This window comes from Varroa jacobsoni, unplaced genomic scaffold, assembly GCF_002532875.2.
Source record: "Varroa jacobsoni isolate VJ856 unplaced genomic scaffold, vjacob_1.0 scaffold_1034, whole genome shotgun sequence".
Classification (NCBI taxonomy): Eukaryota; Metazoa; Arthropoda; class Arachnida; order Mesostigmata; family Varroidae; genus Varroa; species Varroa jacobsoni.
The window spans coordinates 333651-340621 of NW_019213936.1; the positions used below are offsets into that span (position 1 = coordinate 333651).

Consider the following 6971-nt stretch of genomic DNA (forward strand, 5'->3'; position numbering starts at 1 on the left):
AATCCGCTTCCTTTCGCACGCTATGTATTGCTCCCCCTCTAGCTCTCTCTCCTTTTAGAGAGAGAGAGAGAGAGAGAGAAAAGGAAGCCTTTCGCGTGCTGTCTGTCGACAACAAAAATGCATTTATTTGAGGTTTTTCCACTGCTAGAAAGCTTATTACCCACAAGACATAAAGACCGCAGAAGTTGTAACGATCCAAGCATATTCTTCAAAATCTGACTGAAATCCAACTATCGTCAAATGTTTTCGCGTCAGATAGATCTGAGCCAACGAAACCGACAGTATGCATCCTATTATAAATTTGCTATGCAAATCCACGAGGTTTTTCATGTGTAACGTATCTAAGCGAGACCTTAACGGGTCTATCGCCCATTAATACCTAATACAAAAGTAGACCTACACTAAGAAAAGCTAAAAAAGAGTCTAGAGATGGAAAGGTCCGAGGTGATCATATACAGAGGTTTTTATGCACACGTATACGTGAGCCAATGACGAATATCGAGGGATAGATATAACGAGTTTTTGATTATGTCTGTCTATCGAATTGGTTTACGAGTAGGTATTACCTGTTTGAGAAAAGTCAGTTTTCTATTTGCAAAGACGAGAGGCTTTTATCTAAGATTTACGCCTCTTTATGTAGAATACTATTTTTCAAATTTAAGCGAAAAAAGACAACACCGCAACAATACATAAAACTGCCGGATAACAAGATAAGCATATATATATATATATATATATATATATATATGTGTAAGTGTGTCTCCTTAACGATTCATAAATAGCTATATCATTTAGGTAAAATAATCCATAAAGAAATATTTTACTAAAATATAGAAATTTATTATTAAATCACCAGTAGTGAAATAACTAAAAGTAAAAGAGTTTCGTGTCTAAGACAAACAACACAAATAGAGTTCAAGTCGTAACAGCAAAACCAGCGATAGAAACAACGATATCACTTATTCACTGTATCGCTATTCGGGCTAATATCGTAATAATGTATATTTTTTCTCTTGGATCACACGTGTTGTTAAATGTACGCCAGTGTTGGGGCTCGAACCACCGTTCCGGGAGGTTTCTAGTCAAAAGTTTAGGTCATTAGGCCGCTGTAGCGACAAACACGAGCATGAACGAGAAATAACTATCGAAACTGTCGCCGAAACAACGCGTCGCGCAATTGACAAAATGGGCCATGAACCTCGAAAAAACATAGTCATTTTGAAAAGATTCCTTCCATTGTCCTTATGGCGGCCTCTGTTTGTGCCATGTGTGATTCAAGTGTATTGTAAATCTCATTCAGAAACCAACTAGATCACTCTTCTTACAGGTAAAAACACATTATGACGGACTAGTTCAATTATTGTTATTGATATTATATATTACTTACCCAAGATTTTTCGCTTTGATGGACATCTTTTCTACAAAATCAACAACGAGAACCAATCTATCATATGTGATGTCACCAAGAAATAGTAGCGCTGCCTATCATGACACGATCAGGTCCAATAAATGTTCCATGTTTTATATCCGCTATTGACTTTAAGCATTACTTCACATAATATAAGTGCACCTTTACGCGACCTGTATTGTTTAGCATTTTTCTTAGGTGTGGCATCTCTCAGCTCAATAGCAAAATTCTATCAAATATTGCAAAAACGTAGATACGATTACCGACTTCAATGTCCAGTAAAAATTTCGGAGACTAGTCTATCATTGCTTAAACATGTCCATCCAGAAATTGTGCGTCAGTACAATTGCCCAAAATGCTACACAAATCAGGCCCTTTCGTGTGTTTAGTCACTAATTGTGCTGGCATAGATGAGATCTGGCACAACACGAACTAAAGTACTTAATAAGCGCAAAATAAGTCAAGACTCGTAATGCCACAGCCATTTAATGTCAATAAATATTAATCAAAAGCTTGCGTTCGTTGCTATTCTTGTATGCAGCAGAAAAAGCACCGAAATAATAATAATGTGCCTTTCTTGACCTCACTCTCCACAACTTCATAGAGAATCCGCTCCGTTGAAGTTCACAACTCCCGAAAGCGATTGATCGTCTCTAGCATACTACATTTCCTGATTTACTGCTATGGGGAGAAGCACCGTTTGCACATCATTTACTTCAGGACGATATTCATTGAACCTCGTTTTATCGTTTAGATCCAACCCGCGCACATACACGGGAGTCAATACCAGAACAGCAACTTAAATGAAAGCAACTGACATTGATCCTATATCATTGAGACGCCTGTCATCGTCGTCGTTTGGAGTTTCGTTCGCCACTGACCTTAAGTTTCGTATAACTGTGTATTCCTTTGGTACGATCAGTTCATATATATGTCGGTAAAATGCTTCTGTCTTTAGATAATCTCCCTTGTAATCTCGTTGTCAGCACAAAGAAAAAATCAGCCATACGATCTGAGGAACGTGCTTTTTGCTGGAGAATAGGTTTTTTTTTTATCGCGTACGTACGAACTGTCCGAAGTACGTATCGAATAATCAAATTAAGCATGATAAGCATAGAAGTCTTAGTCGGGAATCGAACGCTGCTTGTCGGCCGGGCGTTTGCTTCATTCACCTCCTTTTGTTCTATCAAAGCTTCAGTAGTAATCTTACGTGGCTTAACAAGTTGGCTATTCCTCCGCGTCTCCGTTTTCGCAGCACGGGTTCTTTTTTCGAATAATTAGAATTTCTCATGCAATGGCTGATACTGGTTGCACAAAAAAAGAGCAACGATCTTGTGAGTATAACTATTAGGTAGCTAGATAAAGAGAGCTGGGTCACTGACTAAGCTAGACCAGTAAGTACTTATGATTGTAATTTATCCTACGACGCTACCGACAATACGCGACGCTGAGCGTTGTATATAAAAAGAAAGTAAACAAAGTGGTTCATCGTTCGAACGTTCACATCGAGTCTCTGGATTCGAATTGCCAGTGACTTTTTTTCAGCTTTTGCCAGATGTTGTGCTTTGCTGATGGGTCGTTGCGACCGCTAGATTTGTCTTTGTACGGGCGGTCGGCTTAAAGTGGAAAGGGCAGGCTGTGTGAGAGAAATTCGGAAACAGCACGGCCTACGCTATAACAACATAGTCGAACGTATACTCTGAAGCTGCACTGTTTACCAGTATTCCGTTTACTTTGCTAGGAAGTAACTGAGAAAATTTCATACGCCAGTCTCGATGCGTGCCTTGTTTAGTTTACTTACGCCAAGTGTGCTTATACCAATCGAATTGTACGCGCATTCGAAGCTTCGCCTGAAGCTCATATTTGTTTGTTGTGAAGATATATTTATATCAGAAACAACATTTGGAGATATGGGGCACACTAAATACGAATTACAAATTAGCGTATATTGCAAACGATTAGTTAGGAAAGAAAGCTGATGTACCGCTTTTAGAAAACGATCTGAATATTTTCCGCGCACGGTTATTGTTTGCAATCTCATTTGTCGCAGTGATTTTAGGAGCTATGGTACAGTTTGTATAAAGAGTTACCGACTTTGAGCTTAGAAGAATTATTTGTAAGGTCCACTTCGTGGAGTTGAGAGATGGATCGAGGATTTTACTTATTAAAATAGCGATGATGTAAAAGGCAGGTTAATTTTGTAGAGCCTAAATGAGCATCTTCAATGTGACCGCTCTACTGATTATTTTTGCAACCTTTAAGCATAAAAGTTGTGTTTTATGTATGCCCACTATGTAGCAATGCAAAGATTTAAATAATCGTATGGTCCTGCACAAACAAATACAAGCACCCGTATTTTTTTTAACCAAAAAAACATCAAAAAATTGTATTTAGATATGGTGTGCTTGATTTGATTACTTCGGACGTGTATTGACTGAAGTCCAATGACTGAATTTCCCAAGTAGGACATACGGCCGAGAGTTACACATTATTAATTCTGTGGTTGAGATCAAGCGTTTCTTTTTTTCAATACTACACGTTTCTGATTGGCCAACCGAATATGTTCTTTCGTATAACAATGGGCCACCTTAGCAACTGCATGTTGAAGCGTGCCGTGGGCACTTTTGAGACCCAGATAGCCGACTTTCAAGCCATTTACATATTAAAGGTAATTAACTTCGGGTAGGATATTTTTATATATATCAAATATGAAAATTGTACATAACAAGGGAGGCGATCTAATTTCCTTAAGTGACGCCAGAAAGGGCAGCTAATCGAAAACTCGCAACATTTCTAACCTTTACACAAAAGTACTGTCAACTTTAAGGACTAAGAACGCAGGAGGCCATTGTAAAGTGGGCGGGTGCTTAGATCAGTAGGATCCCGTGATCCACTCTATCCGTGAAATTCTTCTTATCTTATAATCTGCGGCTATTTATGTAAATGGCTCGATCGTGAGCAATCTCTAACATTTGCGTGCAAGTAGACAATGGGTAATTAAACCACGCTAGGCGAAATCACGAAAGTACATATTTTGAATGAACAATTAATATGTAAATTATAAAAATTTTCTCAAGAATACAGCTGGAAATTGAGCGCTAAAGAACAGGACGGTAGTTTTTAATGCTGATTTTACAACCTTTTTTGGTGTAATGACAATTGGGCGAAAAGGTCTGGGACAATACCATAATGGGAAGATTTGGCGAAAACGAGGCTTAAAGATTCAGCAGGGAGAATTGTCGGGTATAGGATTTGTCCTTGCCTCAAGCTGAGATACTAGTCTAGATATATGAGGTTCAAGGATATCAATCGAAGCGCCCGGAGATAACATGGTGGCAACTGCACGGCCTACAATGTTACTTGATAACACTAAGAAAATAAGCGAATGGTAGAATGAGGTGAAATAGTCGGCCAAAGTGTTCAGTATATTAAATGGGGTGTATGTGGTAGGAGACGACTATAACAGAAATGGAAGCAACTCAGATTCTTCTGAGAACGGATGAGGATCACGGGCATCAAGCTTAGACCCTGCTAGAAATCTAAGTTTGTGATTTTGCGGAACGCAAAAATGGAGCCTCATCGAGAAGAATCAACAAAACTGTCGACTGAACGAATCAGACCCCATTTCGAACGAGAATCAAAATAGGCAGCAATTAAGAAACTTCGTACGTGTTTATCACATAATTACAGATGTTGAAAATGACCTTCCTGTTAACTTCGCTCTATTATGCCACAATTAATTTTTTCGAAATTCTGCTGATTTATTGTAGATGGGTAATTGGTATTTTTCAGCAGTACGTTGAACAATGTGACACTATGGTTCGTGCCGATCGCAGAATCAACAGGTGACAAATTACCTATCACCTGTTGATCTGTCAATCAACAGGTGACAGATCTGTTGCTATCTGATGTCAAAGAAAGCCCTAGAATAGACCTCTATGTATGTGGCGTTTGTAATTAACCACATCGAACTGTTGCGAGAATAATATTTGACAAATGGTACTTTTTTAATGTTAGAGTCGAAAATTCTAGTAAATCTGGAAAAAGCTGGTTATGACTGTATAAGCATTGGACAATTTGTTCAATAGATGCAATCGTTACGGTTTTCAACATTAATGATGTAGCACTAGATACAACACATTCTATAAAAAGGGGTTGATATATTTGGCCGGTGAGACAATAGCTAATATATAGTTCTTGGCTAATTCTTGGAGCTAATTTTTTGTCCCATGACGAATAATCATCTTGGAAAATATGTAAATTATTACTAATTCAACATTGTGTTGAAACCGACGCTTGTAAAAATTGAGTAAGCGTTACGCATAAATGATATCCAGAGCATTCGGTTTAGCGGTGAAGCAAGGGTCGAAGTATGTACGCTTTAGTCGTTTATCTATTGACGATCGTCGCGGGCGTCACCCCATTTGGGGCAATAAGTTTATGCTGCTCGGATGTTTGCATTGTGAACATCTCTGTCAACTATGAATAGTACTTTATCCAATAGCAGCTGTCGAAAGAATGGATTAACAATAGTACCAAAAATTGAGATCTATTTCAGTGGCGAAGCTTTCTCCGCAGACGGAAAGGTACAAGGACGAGTATCATGTTGTATGTCACCATACTGATGGAGGTTGCTAAAATTTAGGTCTTATAAAGTTACGAAAACCGGATGCTCCGAGGCCAGGGGCTATTCTCTACACGAACACCTGTTTTTTCAAAACTCGTACGACGCGGGCAGAAGGTCGGTACCGGCATCAGGTGTTTCGATTACGGGTGCACGATGGTGCGTATTGTTGCTCCGTTTTCGTTTCAGTGAGAGCGAATAAACCCGGGCGGAGTGTTGATCAGCATTAGAGTTTCAACAGCTGGTGCCGACTCGGGCGGAAAAATCCATCCATTCACGAGCGGACGAAGCAAACTGGCTATCTGCATCCAAATCAAATAATATTCGATTTTGGTGTTAGGCAAAGGGGTTGGGTTTTCTTTCTTTCCTGCAGCTCATTTCTACAGGTAGCCGGTTCGATTTTGATAGATGTTAAATTCTGTGCTCTCGCGATACGTTAGTCGGTAAAGTATTTGGCTGTTTGTCTTTGGGACAAATAGCGGTCTAGACGCAAACGACCACTTCGTTTGGTGCTTAACGGCGGTGCCGGATCTAACACTCGAAACACATTGCTAGATGCCAAGTTCTATGGCGAACGTGGAACAAGGTTCATCAGATCAGACATTTGACGTAAAATTAATACAGAAAACTACTGGTAAAAGTATAATAGCAAAAAAAAAAAAAAAAAAAAACTCGTTTGAAAAAGGTCAGTTGTTTGTTTTTAAAGGATTTATGTAAGTTTTGTTAGTAGGCACCGGGCCTTACTTTTAGGCGCTTGTCATGATATAGTGGGGGAATTTGCGTGAGCCCTCTGGCTACAGTAATATTTGACCTCGCTTAACAATGAGTATATTCTTCTTGAAGGTATATTCTAAACATGTATGCGTGAACTGAAAACACTGCCGAGTTGTAAATATACTTTGACACCAAATCAAAGTATCACAAAGTACATACGCGGAA

At 39.0% G+C, this 6971-nt stretch overlaps 1 protein-coding gene across 1 annotated transcript in view; it reads right to left on the reverse strand.

Annotated features, from left to right (window-relative positions):
• Window positions 1-2940, reverse strand: part of LOC111265972 (uncharacterized) — a 19621-nt gene extending 16681 nt beyond the window's left edge. The window contains exon 1 of the mRNA XM_022843054.2: window positions 1388-2940. The gene's annotated coding sequence lies outside the window, so the exon portion shown is untranslated. The remainder of the gene's footprint in view (window positions 1-1387) is intronic.
• Between the last annotated feature and the right edge of the window lie 4031 nt (window positions 2941-6971).